The 19,199-nt window shown below is 39.3% G+C and overlaps 4 non-coding genes across 4 annotated transcripts; all 4 read right to left on the minus strand.

The window, feature by feature from the left end:
* Window positions 1-13,503: 13,503 nt before the first annotated feature.
* On the minus strand, window positions 13,504-13,585 carry trnap-ugg (transfer RNA proline (anticodon UGG)). Its single transcript has one exon. It is a non-coding gene; the product is annotated as a tRNA-Pro (tRNA).
* Window positions 13,586-15,044: 1,459 nt separating this feature from the next.
* Window positions 15,045-15,126, minus strand: trnas-uga (transfer RNA serine (anticodon UGA)). Its single transcript has one exon. It is a non-coding gene; the product is annotated as a tRNA-Ser (tRNA).
* Window positions 15,127-16,593: 1,467 nt separating this feature from the next.
* Window positions 16,594-16,675, minus strand: trnas-uga (transfer RNA serine (anticodon UGA)). The gene has a single exon. It is a non-coding gene; the product is annotated as a tRNA-Ser (tRNA).
* A 1,467-nt stretch (window positions 16,676-18,142) lies between these two features.
* trnas-uga (transfer RNA serine (anticodon UGA)) lies at window positions 18,143-18,224 on the minus strand. The gene has a single exon. It is a non-coding gene; the product is annotated as a tRNA-Ser (tRNA).
* Between the last annotated feature and the right edge of the window lie 975 nt (window positions 18,225-19,199).

The following is a 19,199-nucleotide window of genomic DNA, read 5'->3' on the forward strand; positions in this document are numbered from 1 at the left end:
CAAGAGTCAAATTTACTGATGTTGATCCTGGACTATCATGATTAATAATCAGTGATGTTGATCCAGAACCACCAAAATAAAAAAAACAGTTGTGTTAATCCTGGACCATCCAGATTAAAATTTACTTATGTTGATCCTGAACCATCAAGATTAAAATTCACTGATGTTGATCCTGGACCATGAAGAATAAAAGTCACTTATGTTGATCCTGGACCATCAAGATTCTAATTTACAGATGTTGATCGTGGACCATCAAGATTAAAATTCACTTATGTTGATCCTGGACCATCAAGATTCAAATTCACTGATGTTGATCCTGGACCATCAAGAATACAATTTACTGATGTTGATTGTGGACCATCAAGTTTAATATTCATTTATGTTGATCCTGGACCTTCAAGATCAACATTCGTTGATGTTGATCATGGAGCACCAAGAATTAAATTTACAGATGTTGATCCTGTACCATCAAGGTTCTATTTTACAGATGCTGGCCATCAAGATTAAAATCCAGTGATATTGATCCTGAACCATCAAGGTTCAAATTCAGTGATGGTGATCCTGGACCATCAAAATTAAAATTCACTGATGTTGATCCTGGACCATCAAGACTAAAATTCACTGATGTTGATCCTGGACCATTAAGGTTCTAAATTATAGATGTTGATCTTGGGCCATCAAGATTAAAATTCAGTGATGTTGATCCTGAACCATCAAGAATTAAATTCACTGATGTTGATCCTGGACAATCAAGAGTAAATTTCACTGATGTTGATCCTGGAACATAAAGATTACTAATCAGTGAGGTTGATCCCGGACCATCGAGATTTAAAATTCACTGATGTTGATTCTGGACCATCAATATAAAAATCTAGTGATGTTGATCCTGGACCATCATGACTTAAATTCACTGATGTTGATTCTGGACCATTAAGATTCTAATTTACAGATGTTGATCCTGGACCATCAAGAATCTCATTACTGATGTTGATCCTGGACCATCAAGATTAAAATTCACTGATGTTGATCCTGGACCATCAAGACTAAAATTCACTTATGTTGATCCTGGAACATCAAGATTCTAATTTATAGATGTTGATCCTGGACCATCAAGATTAATATTCATTGATGTTGATCCTGGACCGTAAAGATCAATATTCGTTGATGTTGATCCTGGACCATCAAGATTAATAGTCAATGATGTTGATCCTGGACCATCAAAATTAAAACTCAATGATGTTGATCCTGGACCATTAAGGTTCTAATTTATAGATGTTGATCTTGGGCTATCAAGATTAAAATTCAGTGATGTTGATCCTGGATCATCAATATTAATTTTCGTTGATGTTGATCCTAGACCATCAATATTAATATTCGTTGATGTTGATCCTGGACCATCAAGAATTAAATTCACTGATGTTGATCCTGGACCATTAAGATTCTAATTTACAGATGTTGATCCTGGACCATCAAGATTCAAATTCAGTGATGTTGATCCTGGACCATCCAGATTAAAATACACTGATGTTGATCCTGGACGTTAAAACTTAAATTCAGTGATGTTAATCCTGAACCATTAAAATTAAAATATACCGATATTGATCCTGGACCATCAAGATTCTAATTTACAGATGTTGATCCTGGACCATCAAGATTAAAAATCAATGATGTTGATCCTGGACAATCAAGATTCAAATTCAGTGATGTTGATCCTAGACCATCAAGATTAATAATCAGTGATGTTGATCCTGGACCATCAAGATTATAATTCACTGATGTTGATCCTGGACCATCAAAATTAAAATTCACTGATGTTGATCCTGGACTATCAAGAATCTAATTTACAGATGTGGATCCTGGACCATCAAGATAAAAAATCAATGATGTTGATCCTGGACCATCAAGATTCAACTTCACTGATGTTGATCCAGGACCATCAAAATTAAAATTCACTGATGTTGATCCTGGACCATCAAAATTAAAATTCAATAATGCTGATCCTGGACCAACCAGATCAATGTTTGTTGATGTTGATCCTGGACCATTAAGATTCTAATTCAATGATGTTGATCCTGAACTATCAAGATTATATTCACTTATGTTGATTCTGGACCATCAAGATTTATATTCGTTGATGTTGATCCTGGACCATCAATATCAACATTCGTTGATGTTGATACTGGACCATCAAGATCAATATTCGTTGATGTTGATCCTGGACCATCAAGAATTAAATTCACTGATGTTGATCCTGGACCATGAAGAATAAAAGTCACTTATGTTGATCCTGGACCATCAAGATTCTAATTTACAGATGTTGATCGTGGACCATCAAGATTAAAATTCACTTATGTTGATCCTGGACCATCAAGATTCAAATTCACTGATGTTGATCCTGGACCATCAAGAATACAATTTACTGATGTTGATTGTGGACCATCAAGTTTAATATTCATTTATGTTGATCCTGGACCTTCAAGATCAACATTCGTTGATGTTGATCATGGAGCACCAAGAATTAAATTTACAGATGTTGATCCTGTACCATCAAGGTTCTATTTTACAGATGCTGGCCATCAAGATTAAAATCCAGTGATATTGATCCTGAACCATCAAGGTTCAAATTCAGTGATGGTGATCCTGGACCATCAAAATTAAAATTCACTGATGTTGATCCTGGACCATCAAGACTAAAATTCACTGATGTTGATCCTGGACCATTAAGGTTCTAAATTATAGATGTTGATCTTGGGCCATCAAGATTAAAATTCAGTGATGTTGATCCTGAACCATCAAGAATTAAATTCACTGATGTTGATCCTGGACAATCAAGAGTAAATTTCACTGATGTTGATCCTGGAACATAAAGATTACTAATCAGTGAGGTTGATCCCGGACCATCGAGATTTAAAATTCACTGATGTTGATTCTGGACCATCAATATAAAAATCTAGTGATGTTGATCCTGGACCATCATGACTTAAATTCACTGATGTTGATTCTGGACCATTAAGATTCTAATTTACAGATGTTGATCCTGGACCATCAAGAATCTCATTACTGATGTTGATCCTGGACCATCAAGATTAAAATTCACTGATGTTGATCCTGGACCATCAAGACTAAAATTCACTTATGTTGATCCTGGAACATCAAGATTCTAATTTATAGATGTTGATCCTGGACCATCAAGATTAATATTCATTGATGTTGATCCTGGACCGTAAAGATCAATATTCGTTGATGTTGATCCTGGACCATCAAGATTAATAGTCAATGATGTTGATCCTGGACCATCAAAATTAAAACTCAATGATGTTGATCCTGGACCATTAAGGTTCTAATTTATAGATGTTGATCTTGGGCTATCAAGATTAAAATTCAGTGATGTTGATCCTGGATCATCAATATTAATTTTCGTTGATGTTGATCCTAGACCATCAATATTAATATTCGTTGATGTTGATCCTGGACCATCAAGAATTAAATTCACTGATGTTGATCCTGGACCATTAAGATTCTAATTTACAGATGTTGATCCTGGACCATCAAGATTCAAATTCAGTGATGTTGATCCTGGACCATCCAGATTAAAATACACTGATGTTGATCCTGGACGTTAAAACTTAAATTCAGTGATGTTAATCCTGAACCATTAAAATTAAAATATACCGATATTGATCCTGGACCATCAAGATTCTAATTTACAGATGTTGATCCTGGACCATCAAGATTAAAAATCAATGATGTTGATCCTGGACAATCAAGATTCAAATTCAGTGATGTTGATCCTAGACCATCAAGATTAATAATCAGTGATGTTGATCCTGGACCATCAAGATTATAATTCACTGATGTTGATCCTGGACCATCAAAATTAAAATTCACTGATGTTGATCCTGGACTATCAAGAATCTAATTTACAGATGTGGATCCTGGACCATCAAGATAAAAAATCAATGATGTTGATCCTGGACCATCAAGATTCAACTTCACTGATGTTGATCCAGGACCATCAAAATTAAAATTCACTGATGTTGATCCTGGACCATCAAAATTAAAATTCAATAATGCTGATCCTGGACCAACCAGATCAATGTTTGTTGATGTTGATCCTGGACCATTAAGATTCTAATTCAATGATGTTGATCCTGAACTATCAAGATTATATTCACTTATGTTGATTCTGGACCATCAAGATTTATATTCGTTGATGTTGATCCTGGACCATCAATATCAACATTCGTTGATGTTGATACTGGACCATCAAGATCAATATTCGTTGATGTTGATCCTGGACCATCAAGAATTAAATTCACTGATGTTGATCCTGGACCATCAAAATTAAAATATACCGATGTTGATCCTGGACCGTCAAGATTCAAATTCACTGATGTTGATCCTGGACCATCAAGATTAAAATTCAGTGATGCTGATCCTGAACCATCAAGACTAAAATTCACTGATGTTGATCCTGGACCATTAAAATTAAAATTCACTGATGTTGATCCTGGACCATCAAGATTCTAAATCACTGATGTTGATTCTGGACCATCAAGAATTAAATTCAGTGATGTTGATCCCGGACCATCAAAATTAAAATATACACTTTTGTTGATCCTGGACCATCAATATTAAAATTCACTGATGTTGTTCCTGGACCATCAAGATTAATATTCACTGATTTTGATCCTGGACCATTAAGATTCTAATTTACAGATGTGGATATTGGATCATTAGGATTCAAATTCACTAATGTTGATCCTGGACCATCAAAATCAAAATATACAGATGTTGAACCTGGACCATCAAGATTAAAATTTACTGATGTTGATCCTGTACCATCAAGATTAAAATTTACTGAAGTTGATCCTGGACCATCAAGATTCAAATTCATTGATACTGATCCTGGGCAATTAAGATTTAAATTCAGTGGTGTTGATCCTGGACCATCAAGATTGAAACTCACTGATGTTGATCCTGGATCATCAAGATAAAAATTCACTGATGTTGATCCTGGATCATCAAGATTTAAATTCATTGATGCAGATCCTGAACCATCAAGATTCAAATTCCCTGACGTTGATCCTGGACCATGTGCAGTGCATATGCACTTTTTAGTCTTAGTTAGAAAGTGCATTTTCAAAACGATCTGAAGTGCTCCAGTGATATCTCTGCTCTTCAGTACTCGTGCGACAACCCCCACAACCCCCCCCCCCCCCCCCCACACACACACAGACACACCTCGCTTTTCAGTTTGTGTGCGACACCCCCCCCAAAATTCTAGTCTCTGCATGGGGCTGATGGGCGGACATATAAGAGATCTGCTAATGAATCACAGCTTTAAAATGATCTGCACTCCATATCAGTGTTTGCACTCAGTACAGCCATTAAGTGCAGTGAACTGATGATGACCAAATGATGCCCGCGGTCAAACGGCGGGGTTTAGGACGGCGCTTAACAGCGAATTTCAGTTATAGTTACGGAAATACAGTATCATGACAATACTAACAAGCTGTTCAAAGGCAACTTCTTAACAGAGAAAAATTAATTAGGAAATCATTTGAAATGTAACTGAAAATATTTAACCAGCTGTGAGCTCGACAGCCTTAAAGAGACAGTTGATTTAACACTACATATTTAGTTGATATCGTATAACTGTTTGTATGTTTGTATAATCATCTTAATAACGTACATGTTGAAACAACAAAATACTGAATTACCTAAAGCATTTTTCAGAGTTCCCTGTTCAAAACTAAATGGATATAAAAGTATTATCAGAAAAAATCTCACAAAAAAGATTTAAGTAAGATCATTGGCATTGTTTAAACTTTATCTTTAACGTTACCACACTGTGATGAAATCGATCGAATGACATGGTCACAAAGTGACTCATATTCAAAGTTTTAGCAAACAAAATGCATCAAGGTACACCATATGTCATAATATTAGCACATTTACTCACATAAATAGATAAAATTATGTTTTAAGACGTTAAACAAGAGAGCTTACCTATACGCACTAGGGAGCAGAAAATGGCAAGGACAAAACTCCAATAAGCTCTCTGCAGGGGGTAGATTGAGGGGCGGAACTTAACAGAGCAAAGTTAACGACGTAGAATACAACTCTGTTAATTTTCACCAACACAAGGGGGTGTCTTTCACTGTTTCTTGTAAAATTAACTCATTATGAGTAAATGCAGGTTAACACAGTTTAATTAACACAGCGGATTTTACTGTGTAGAGGTGATTAATCTAAATGTCTCTGATTGGTTTGTTTCCCGTGCTGGCGACTCTAAAAACCCTTTGATTGGTGTGTTTTCGATGGTGTCTACTCTAAAGGGTTCTGATTGGTGTGTTTTTTGTGCAGTTTACTCGAATGACCCCTGATTGGTGTGTTTCTAAAGGTAATTAATCTAAATTCCTCTGATTGGTGTGCTTTTAGAAGTGACTAATTTAAATGCTTTTGATTAGAGTTTTTATATGCCGCAAATAGTTCTATGGAGGGAGCAAGGGAGGGGTTTAACAAGAAAAACTGGTACCAAATAGATACATTGCAGATTAAGAGTGGTGACAAGGCAAATGTTGTATAGTCTGTTAGGATCTGCTGATCTGAACGCAGTTTTGAATGAATGAAGAAAAAAATAAAACTGCTCATGCCTTTTTTTTTGTTTGTTATTTTTGTAGATGATCATTTATTTGGGTGTGCTAATAAAAGTCATGGTAGTAGTTTGTATTATTTTGTAGCAAGTCATAATAAGTCATAATCTGTATGTCTGCTTGTATCACCACCTGGTATGGAAATAGCACCAGCAGCAATCGCAAAAACCTACATACGATTGTGCGAACTGCTGGACGCATAGTAGGAGGTGAACTTTTCTCCCTCCAGGACATCTACACCAGGCGGTGCATGAGGAAGGCCAAAAGAATTATCAGCGACTCCAGCCACCCAAGCCATAGACTTTTCTCTCTGCTTCCCTCAGGTTGATGGTTCCGCAGCATCCGGTCCCGCACCAGCTGAGTGAAGGAAAGTTTCTTCCCTCAGACTATCAGACTGATAAACACTTAACACACCTCACACAGACTCTTCCATACCTTCACTGCACACCATCAATATGTAGCATGCACTGCACTTTAACCAATCCATACTTAAAACAATAGTGCCTACAACTATGTGTATACCTATTTATTGTACATATCGCTGTCAATTTTACATTGTCCTGTTTTTTTTTTTGGGAGTATGCTGTTGTATTTTGCACTGTCGTTGTATTTGCACTGTCTGTATTTTGCACTGTCATTGCAATTTCATTGTCTGTATTTTGCACTATCTGGAGCCAGCACCTAAGCTTTCACTTATCATAGCACATGTGCCTCTGATGATGTGACAATAAAAGTGATTTGATTTGATAAATAACAGGTTTATTTTTTACTAGTTTAATCTCCACTCCAAATTAGACAGTAATTCTAAATGTCAAGAAATCAAGGCATGATAAGCATTCCTTGTCACTAAGATTATTTTTTTAAAAACAAAACAGTCTTTTTTTTTGTATTTTTCTTGTACACAAGAACCCTGCTTTTTAATTATATTTTTTTCTGAGCATAAAATGTAGGTTCATTATTAACTAATTGTCATTTTAAATGTTTTTAGTTTGTCACAATACTTCAAACAATTAGGTTTTTAATTATTTATTGATTAGAAACATTTAAGTAGGCATGTTTTTTGATTAACAGATGTTTTACAGATGCTTATAAAATAAGTTATTTTTCATATAAAGCATCTGTAAATCAAATAGTATCTCTACTTTAATGATTAGAAACATTAAAGTATACATGCTATTTGTTTTACGGATCCTTTCATTGAAAAATAGAATATATTTTTTTATGAAAAAATCTTTGATCCTATTTTTCCAACATTTCTTATACTCAAACGATTTAAAAAAAATAAAATAAACAAATGGACAAACAAAAAAGTAAAAGAGTGATATTAATAAATACATTTTAGCTTAGTACATTTATATAATCATGTAATATTATTTTCAACAGCAGTTAATTTGTCTTTAACTGGTGCAGTGCAATCTGAGCTGCATCCAATGCTTTTTAATGTGCTCAACTAACCCCACCCCTAACCCTTCCCCCCACGGTGACGTCACTAGCTCTTTTGAGTGCATTGTGTTTGACATTGCATTTCTGAGATATGCAGTCTCAGCTTGCATCATCAAGGCTACATCCAGATACCGTAGCAATTTTTTACATTTCCTTCACTTTTTCAGTTTGTTAACAGGAAAAAATACAGCATTTTCTACAATAAATAAATAAAAAACATTTTTTAAGTGCATGTCATATTGTTCATTTATTTGTAATATTTTGTAGTTTAGTATTGTCATTAAGTGAATGACCCCCTTACCTTCAACTAAGGAGAAAGAAAATGCAGAAACTGAAATAGGACACTAGTAGATTGATAGAGTACTGTAAATAACTCCAGCCATTGTAAAGGCATTTCTATTTATCAGTTTGTTCTGTATTACTGACAGGCCATCAAATTAGATTGAAAAAGTCAGCTGCCGTGAGATAGGTTTCCCTTCATTGGAACTAAATAAAAAGAAACTGCGGGAAACTACAATTGAGGGAAAATAGTAACTTCTCCTGTTCAACAAAAGCAGACTGACACATGCTCTTCCTTACCAGGAGCTGTAATCTGTCATCTTATGCAAAACAAACTGAATTTGCTAAACAGTTGCACTATTTTGCATTCAGACTTTCAAGAGCTATTTGACTGTTTTTCTTTGCAAGCGTGTCTGCTTTCTTTGTTAATTAAGCTCCATTGCATCTTGAATTGCTTACAAAAGCCTATTTCTATGATGCAATCAACAGCACTATTATTAACAAGGGGTATCAGATGGGAATGGAGTCTTGAAATAGATAATTTTTATTAATTTTATTTCAACCTGAACATCACTTCAATATATGGACAGTTAAAACATGAGCAATACTCAACTTAATGTGTTTCAACATGCATTTTTAACTGAAAGTTTAGTTTTTCCAAGGTGAAGACCTTTGCCCAAAGTCCTTTGCAAGACACAAACTTTCCATGAAAGTAAATTTGTCTCCAAAGCCAGTTCTTCATGCTTCAGTGCTAAGCCAGATTTTCAAAGTGTGTTTTTAGCCAGAAATTTGTGGTCTGAAACCTTATCCTCTGCAATCTCTGTCACTCAAATTCATGTTGTGACTGGTATATGAGAGAAAGAGCTTATTCGTTTGATTTGCACAATGGAAAACACAATTTCTCTTTCCTTGAGAGGTTGAAATGGCCTGTGATGAAATGGGCAAAACGACATTTTGAAAAAACAAAGACAACTTCTCATCTTGCTCACGTCAAGATGCATCTTGCTGGCTACATCATCAGACAGAATGATGACTGGGTTGGTGAAATTGCGCAAATGAAAAAATATTGCTGATGAAAACACATCAAGCTTCTCAGAGGCAATATGAAAGAGTGGCTCATAATGTGTTGACAGTGGTTAGCTAATGTTATTGCGGGAAACATTTATCTCAGCGGAGATTAATTCTTCAAACAAGCCTTGAACCAGATAGTGTACCCTTAGCATGCTTTTTCTGGCTTGTTACTGTTCATGTAGTTCATAATGTATCTGTTTGTGCATATAAAAGGTCTGCAAATATAGATCAAAGTGCAGGATAAATGGAGGTGTTTTTTCCTTAAAGAAAGACTCTATACTGAACCTGAAATGAGTCGTCGGTAATTACAGCTTTGCTTCCTGCTCAAACCCACATTGGTTTGTAATGAATTTGCATAATACCAGCCTGTGGTCTTCATTAACTGCCAGTGAACAGTGACTACTTTGATCCTCAAACACTGTAGTTGTAGCTGAGGCATGAACGAGTTTGGCTCGTGCTATTGACATGTTGAGAAGATGCTGTGTTCTGCGCTGCAAAAGCAAAACCACTCAGCATGCACTTAAAAGAGATGAGGACTCTAGCTTAATATGAGAAAACCGACCACATCACTGTAGTTCTCATGTCTGTGTTTACAAGTGCTGAGAAAGCATCTGAAGCTGAAATTTATAAATGGCTGTTTGGTTTCTAACAGCCGGAGCAGAGCAGGCTCAAGAAAAAAAGAGTTTAGACTAGGGCTGTACAATATATCGTTTCAACATCAATATCGCAATGTGTGCATCTCATAGACTGTAAATGATATGAAGTAGTATTTGCTTCCGTATTAGCTTCACAAGGGAGAGCAGGAGGTTGCCGATTGGTGCATGTGCAATAGTCAAGTTGCAACATATGCAAAGCAGAGTCTGAATTATAATTGACCAGGAGCTAAAGAATTGTATTTAATTACCGTATTTATATGGTATTTTTACGATTTATGCAAAAGAAAAAAAAGTTTTACTTGCTTAGCATTTTTGTCTTGCTTCCAGTCCAAATGTGTACATTTCAAAACAAAAACAAGAGTATTTTAGTCCACTTGCAGATAATTTTGCTTGTTTTAAAGAAAAACTCTACTTACAAAATAATATTTTTACTTAAACTAATATTTTTGTTTAGATATTTGGACTAGAAAAAGGGCCAGACAAGCAAAATAAGACAAGCAAAATAAGAAAAGCATTTTTGCATTGTGATTATTCAATTTCTGTAACTGAATACTGTAATAAAAAAAAAGTCGAATAGAGCTACTCAAACTATGTGAAACTTAATTCATATTGCAATATTTTATGACAGAAAAATAAAATATCACAATATTAGATTTTTCCAATATCGTGCAGTCTTAGATTAGAAACTGAATCATTTAACAAATCGTTTCAGATGCTGTGACAGAAAATGCTTGTGGCAAAAGTGATGTTGCAATGTACTGAAGAAAGAATTATATTCTGTGTATATGCCACAGTCACCATACCATGGTCATTATTCAGATGTTACATTTGTTGACCAAAAGGCATTTGTTCAGTTTGGTTCATAAAAATGTATTATTTGCCTCTTTTTAAGTTAGATTTTTAAAATTGATTTTAGGTGTCAGTTTCTACTTCCAATAACAGGTAATTTGCAATCTAGTCAAATGTGTAAATATTTAGCTGTAGTTCGCACTTTTGCCTTTGGATGTCTAAAAAACAGCTTTATGAATGCTAAAGATTTATTTAAAAGTGAAACCATCAACAAAGGCCCAACCACCTCTATGTTTACAAATACAAGAGCAGCCAATTAGAGCTCCTTTCTGGTCAATGATGTCAGAATTCACCAGCATTTTGGAATGGATGTGTGAATGGTCTTTTCCAGAATAATTATGTAAAGTCCTTGCCTGTGTGAACAGCATTTTTTTGAATGTACAAGTCAAGTTTTTGAATGTTGTCAAGTCGTTGCGGGAAATATTCAGGATATTTACTGGTATCTCTGTGTGAAAGGAGCATACAATCAAGGATTGATTGGTTTATATTCTTTTTAGACTTTATGCCTACACTTTTTAAAATAAACATGTTTTCATTAAGAACCTTTAACTTCCATACAATCGTTCGCACATCATGATTTTGCCAAGTACAATGCAATCCTGGATTTACATCTAAATTTATCCTGGAACATAATTGTTCAAAAATGTAATCCATACCTATTCCCTACCCTTACCCCAAAAGCCAACCATAACTGTAAATATAACTATGCAGTGGTTATTAAACAGACCACACTTCCCAAATACTAATGTCCATGCATGCATTTTATTTATATAACACCTTGAAAACTAAATAGATAAACAAACAAACAAACCAAATCTTTTACACAATCACAACATAATAATAATGAAAATAAATAAATAATTAAAAACAAACTATATTTCCTTTACCACATTGGCCTGATAACCAGAAGTAGAATAATCAGGAGCATTTAACATGTTACTGCATTGAGATCTCACCATGCTGTCTGTACCAACTCTTGCAGGTCAAACTAATGAGGCAAGCCTACTCTTGTGCAACTTTTGCGTACAGTCTCTGGGAAGCAGAGACAGCACAACTCTCTAATCTAACAAACTCAGCTAACTTCATGAGCACTCTTTTCTCACAAGCTGACGATCTGAATCAGAGCAATGTGCTCTCGCATTGGGACACACCCCAACGGACAGGCACCAAGTGATATTAAAGCATGACGAGGTTCCTAACATTGAGACAGTCCTTCGCCCAAACAGGGACTTGAATCCTGGACCCTCAGATTAAAAGTATGATCTGAATTCAGAGCAACGTGCTCTTGCGTCGGGCCACACCCCAATGGACAGCCACCAATTGATATTAAAGCATCACAAGGTCTGTAACAAAAAATCAGTCCTTCGCCCGATCAAGGACTTGAAGCCTGGACCCTCAGATTAAGGGCCCTATCATACACCCGGCACAATGTGGCGCAAGGCGTGGCGCAATGCTTGTTTGCTAGTTTCAGCTTGGCGCAAGAGTCGTTTTGAGGTGTTGCGCCACGCTCTTTAAATAGCAAATGCATTTGTGCTCATATGTGCGCTCATAGGCGTTCTGGTCTAAAAAGGAAGGCGTTCTGAGGCGCACTGCTGGCGCGTCACTATTTTAAGAAACTATAATAGATTTTTCATCAGACCAAAACAAACCAGGTCAAAACTCCAGCGCAAAGTTGCGCCTCGCTTACACGACTGCTTAATAGCTTACACACAAGATGTAGAGCAATACACAAATATCTTTACATATGAAAAAAATAAAATATTAAGGATAGGCCTATATACAGGATATAATAAGAATGTATATAATATATAAATATAAAGGATTAAAACATTACAAAATATATTATTTTCTAGCCTACATAAATATGAAAAACCACTGCTTTTATGCCTTCTTTATCTCGGGAGGCTTTTTCAGTTCATTCATAACAATTTGCTTTTGTATAATGTTAATATTATTAGCAGTATTATTTATTATATCCATATTTATATTTATATTTGTTTTATTAAAAGCAAGCTTAGATTTGCCCACCAGCAGGTTTTAGACCATATGGGGCACAGCAAGTGTTTTAAGATATAAGTTAGGTTTTTGAACACACTTCGTTATTATTGTTCATTTATTAGTTTGCTGGAAATTAGAACTGAATTTAGAAATAGTTTTGAAACAACTATTTGCGCTTAACAAACTAAATTAATTATCCATAGGCTAATTGATGCCTGTGCGTCAAGGTTTCCCTATCCTTGAGAGCGAAAGTAAAAGTAGATCGAATATTTCTCATTCCTGCGCGGTAGATGCTCTAATTTTTTCTGTTAAAAAACTGTTAACTGTTTGATGCTTGTGAAATGCTCAATTTTTCCACCTACACTTACTTTACGCAGAGGACTGACCACTATACGGTCATAGCACACCACTGGCTCACACTGTACCTGCCAGGACACAAAGGGACATTGGCTTGTTTGCGAGATGCAGAGGGATCTCTCTGAGAGATGCTCTCTGTTGGGAAGAAATGAGCATAAAGGAGCTGTCCACATTGTGGAAGTGCCAACCAACGTAGTCGGCAGGGTTCGAACCTGCGCGGGGATACCCCAATGAATTCCAAGTCCATCGCCTTAACCTCTCGGCCACGACTACACCTGGCTGTAGCTTTTTGGCTCTCATGGCCGTATATGATCAACACTAGATACATAAGAAGTTGGGTAAGAAATCCAGCCGATGGCGACAAAAGATCAGCCCAGCATGGCTTTCTGTTAACAGGTACATGCTGCTGTGACCAGGATTCAAACCGGGGTTTCTCTGGCCACAACATAGTGTACTGATCACTTTTCGATCACGGCAAACCACTGTCGCTCACCCACAGCTGCCTGATCACTAAGAGACGGGGGCTTGTTTACGATATGTAGTGGAGGACTGCATTCACGTATAGGAGAATTGAAAGAAAAGAGAACAGCATTGTGGACATGCAAAATTTCGCAGTCGGCAGGATTCGAACCTGCGCCGGGAAACCCCAATGGATTTCTAGTCCATCGCCTCGGCCACGACTACAGATGTCCACTTTGTCTCCCCTGCTGAGGTGCCAACTAAACACGGGGTCAACAAGCGTAGATCAAGCCGCACTATCTCTTGTGCAACTTTTGCGTACAGTCTCTGGGAAGCAGAGACAGCGCAACTCTAATCTAACACACTCAGCTAACTTCATGAGCACTCTTCTCTCACAAGCTGACGATCTGAATCGGAGCAATGTGCTCTCGCATTGGGCCACACCCCAACGGACAGGCACCAAGTGATATTGAAGCATGACGAGGTTCCTGACATTGAGACAGTCCTCCGCCCAAACAGCATCAGTGCTAGCATCAGCATCAGTCTTGAAAGGAGCCGTGCCTAAATTAACTTTCCAGCAGCAGATGGAATGGGGAAAAAATGTGCCACAAATGGAGAGCCTAAAAAAAGAATAGGCGACTCGGAAGAAACAATCAAATCCCAATTTTTGCCTCAACGTTGAAGCCATACAAGATAGTGCTGTCGATTTTTTTAACGTTTCTCTAGGCAACATCAGAATGGACTTGAATTACTCAAAGAGGGATTAAACACCCTGGCCGGCAACAAAATGACATGAAAGCCACAATTCCTCTCACACAGAGATAAAGCAAAATCAACTGGTTGTTTTATAGTCGGCAGGCCTCGAACCTGAGTGGGGAGACCCCAATGGGCTTCATTTGCATCACCTTAACCTCTCGGCCACGACTACACGTTAGAGTAAGCCATTGACTTTCTTACTTGGATGTGGGCAACACTGGACACAGCACAGAATACTGGAGAATGCAGTCAATGGCCTGAGATTGTAAAAAGCAGCCCATGCATTACTTACAGTTGGCAGTTGCAAGCTGCCGTGACCCGGATTCGAACTAGGCTTGCTGGGGTCACAACTCAGAGTACTGAGCACTATACGATCACAGCACACCACTGGCTCACACCTTGGCTTCCAGGACACAAAGGGACATTGGCTTGTTTGCAAGATTCAGAGAAGGACGGTATTTCAGTTGGGGAGAAATAAGCAAAAAGGAGCTGTCCACATTGTGGAAGTGCCAACCAACGTAGTCGGCAGGGTTCGAACCTGCGCGGGGATACCCCAATGGATTTCAAGTCTATCGCCTTAACCTCTCGGCCACGACTACACCTGGCTGTAGCAGTTTGGCTCTCATGGCTGTATATGATCAACACTAGATACGTAAGAAGTTGGGTAAGAAATCCAGCCGATGGCGACAAAAGATCAGCCCAGCATGGCTTTCCGTTAACAGGTACATGCTGCTGTGACCAGGATTCAAACCGGGGTTTCTCTGGCCACAACATAGTGTACTGATCACTTTTCGAAAACGTCAAACCACTGTTGCTCACCCACAGCTGCCTGATCACTAAGAGACAGGGGCTTGTTTACGATATGTAGAGGAGGACTGCATTCACGTATAGGAGAATTGAAAGAAAAGAGAACAGCATTGTGGACATGCAAGATTGCGTAGTCAGCAGGATTCGAACCTGCGCGGGGAGACCTCAATGGATTTCTAGTCCATCGCCTTAACCACTCGGCCACGACTACAGATGTGCCCTCTGTCTCCCCTGCTGAGGTGCCAACAAAACACGGAGTCAACAAGCGTAGATCAAGCCGCACTATCTCTTGTGCAACTTTTGCGTACAGTCTCTGGGAAGCAGAGACAGCGCAACTCTAATCTAACACACTCAGCTAACTTCATGAGCACTCTTCTCTCACAAGCTGACGATCTGAATCGGAGCAATGTGCTCTCGCATTGGGCCACACCCCAACGGACAGGCACCAAGTGATATTGAAGCATGACGAGGTTCCTGACATTGAGACAGTCCTCCGCCCAAACAGCATCAGTGCTAGCATCAGCATCAGTCTTGAAAGGAGCCGTGCATTAATTAACTTTCCAGCAGCAGATGGAATGGGGAAAAAAGGTGCCACAAATGGAGAGCCTAAAAAAAGAATAGGCGACTTGGAAGAAACAATCAAATCCCAATTTTTGCCTCAACGTTGAAGCCATACAAGATAGTGCTGTCGATTTTTTTAATGTTTCTCTAGGCAACATCTAAATGGACTTGAATTACTCAAAGAGGGATTAAACACCCTGGCCTGCAACAAAATGACATGAAAGCCACAATTCCTCTCACAGAGAGATAAAGCAAAAGCAACTGGTTGTTTTATAGTCGGCAGGCCTCGAACCTGAGTGGGGAGACCCCAATGGGCTTCATTTGCATCACCTTAACCTCTCGGCCACGACTACACATTAGTGTAAGCCATTGAATTTCTTAGTTGGATGTGGGCAACACTGGACACAGCACACAATACTGGAGAATGCAGTCAATGGCCTGAGGTTGTAAAAAGCAGCCCATGCATTACTTACAGTTGGCAGTAGCAAGCTGCCGTGACCCAGATTCGAACTAGGCTTGCTGGGGCCACAACGCAGAGTACGGAGCATTATACGATTACAGCACACCACTGGCTCACACCTTGGCTTCCAGGACACAAAGGGACATTGGCTTGTTTGCAAAATGCAGAGAAGGACGGTATTTCAGTTGGGGTGAAATAAGCAAAAAGGAGCTGTCCACATTGTGGAAGTGCCAACCAACGTAGTCGGCAGGGATCTAACCTGCGCGGGGATACCCCAATGGATTTCAAGTCCATCGCCTCAACCTCTCGGCCACGACTACACCTGGCTGTAGCTTTTTGGCTCTCATGGCCGTATATGATCAACACTAGATACATAAGAAGTTGGGTAAGAAATCCAGCCGATGGCGACAAAAGATCAGCCCAGCATGGCTTTCCGTTAACAGGTACATGCTGCTGTCACCAGGATTCAAACCGGGGTTTCTCTGGGCACAACATAGTGTACTGATCACTTTTCGATCACGGCAAACCACTGTCGCTCACCCACAGCTGCCTGATCACTAAGAGACGGGGGCTTGTTTATGATATGTAGAGGAGGACTGCATTCACGTATAGAAGAATTGAAAGAAAAGAGAACAGCATAGTGGACATGCAAAATTGCATAGTCGGCAGGATTCGAACCTGCGTGGGGAAACCCCAATGGATTTCTAGTCCATCGCCTTAACCACTCGGCCACGGCTACAGATGTCCCCTCTGTCTCCCCTGCTGAGGTGCCAACAAAACACGGGGTCAACAAGCGTAGATCAAGCCGCACTATCTCTTGTGCAACTTTTCCGTACAGTCTCTGGGAAGCAGAGACAGCGCAACTCTAATCTAACACACTCAGCTAACTTCATGAGCACTCTTCTCTCACAAGCTGACGATCTGAATCGGAGCAATGTGCTCTCGCATTGGGCCACACCCCAACGGACAGGCACCAAGTGATATTGAAGCATGACGAGGTTCCTGACATTGAGACAGTCCTCCGTCCAAACAGCATCAGTGCTAGCATCAGCATCAGTCTTGAAAGGAGCCGTGCATAAATTAACTTTCCAGCAGCAGATGGAATGGGGAAAAAAGGTGCCACAAATGGAGAGCCTAAAAAAAGAATAGGCGACTTGGAAGAAACAATCAAATCCCAATTTTTGCCTCAACGTTGAAGCCATACAAGATAGTGCTGTCGATTTTTTTAATGTTTCTCTAGGCAACATCAGAATGGACTTGAATTACTCAAAGAGGGATTAAACACCCTGGCCTGCAACAAAATGACATGAAAGCCACAATTCCTCTCACAGAGAGATAAAGCAAAAGCAACTGGTTGTTTTATAGTCAGCAGGCCTCGAACCTGAGAGGGGAGACCCCAATGGGCTTCATTTGCATCACCTTAACCTCTCGGCCACGACTACACGTTAGAGTTAGCCATTGACTTTCTTAGTTGGATGTGGGCAACACTGGACACAGCACAGAATACTGGAGAATGCAGTCAATGGCCTGAGGTTGTAAAAAGCAGCCCATGCATTACTTACAGTTGGCAGTAGCAAGCTGCCGTGACCCGGATTTGAACTAGGCATGCTGGGGCCACAACACAGAGTACTGATCACTATACGATCACAGCACACCACTGGCTCACACCTTGGCTTCCAAGACACAAAGGGACATTGGCTTGTTTGCAAGATGCAGAGAAGGACGGTATTTCAGTTGGGGAGAAATAAGCAAAAAGGAGCTGTCCACATTGTGGAAGTGCCAACCAACGTAGTCGGCAGGGTTCGAACCTGCGCGGGGATACCCCAATGGATTTCAAGTCCATCGCCTTACCCTCTCGGCCACGACTACACCTGGCTATAGTGTCTTGGCTCTCATGGCCGTATATGATCAACACTAGATACATAAGAAGTTGGGTAAGAAATCCAGCCGATGGCGGAAAAAGATCAGCCCAGCATGGCTTTCCGCTAACAGGTACATGCTGCTGTGACCAGGATTCAAACTGGGGTTTCTCTGGGCACAACATAGTGTACTGATCACTTTTCGATCACGGCAAACCACTGTCGCTCACCCACAGCTGCCTGATCACTAAGAGACGGGGGCTTGTTTACGATATGTAGAGGAGGACTGCATTCACGTATAGGAGAATTGAAAGAAAAGAGAACAGCATTGTGGACATGCAAAATTGCGTAGTCGGCAGGATTCGAACCTGCGCGGGGAAACCCCAATTGATTTCTAGTCCATCGCCTTAACGACTCGGCCACGACTACAGATGTCCCCTCTGTCTCCCCTGCTGAGGTGCCAACAAAACACGGGGTCAACAAGCGTAGATCAAGCCGCACTATCTCTTGTGCAACTTTTGCGTACAGTCTCTGGGAAGCAGAGACAGCGCAACTCTAATCTAACACACTCAGCTAACTTCATGAGCACTCTTCTCTCACAAGCTGACGATCTGAATCGGAGCAATGTGCTCTCGCATTGGGCCACACCCCAACGGACAGGCACCAAGTGATATTGAAGCATGACGAGGTTCCTGACATTGAGACAGTCCTCCGCCCAAACAGCATCAGTGCTAGCAACAGCATCAGTCTTGAAAGGAGCCGTGCATAAATTAACTTTCCAGCAGCAGATGGAATGGGGAAAAAATGTGCCACAAATGGAGAGCCTAAAAAAAGAATAGGCGACTTGGAAGAAACAATCAAATCCCAATTTTTGCCTCAACGTTGAAGCCATACAAGATAGTGCTGTCGATTTTTTTAATGTTTCTCTAGGCAACATCTGAATGGACTTGAATTACTCAAAGAGGGATTAAACACCCTGGCCTGC

The sequence above is a fragment of the Danio rerio genome, chromosome 20 (assembly GCF_052040795.2).
Source record: "Danio rerio strain M-AB ecotype USA chromosome 20, GRCz13ab, whole genome shotgun sequence".
Taxonomy (NCBI): domain Eukaryota; kingdom Metazoa; phylum Chordata; class Actinopteri; order Cypriniformes; family Danionidae; genus Danio; species Danio rerio.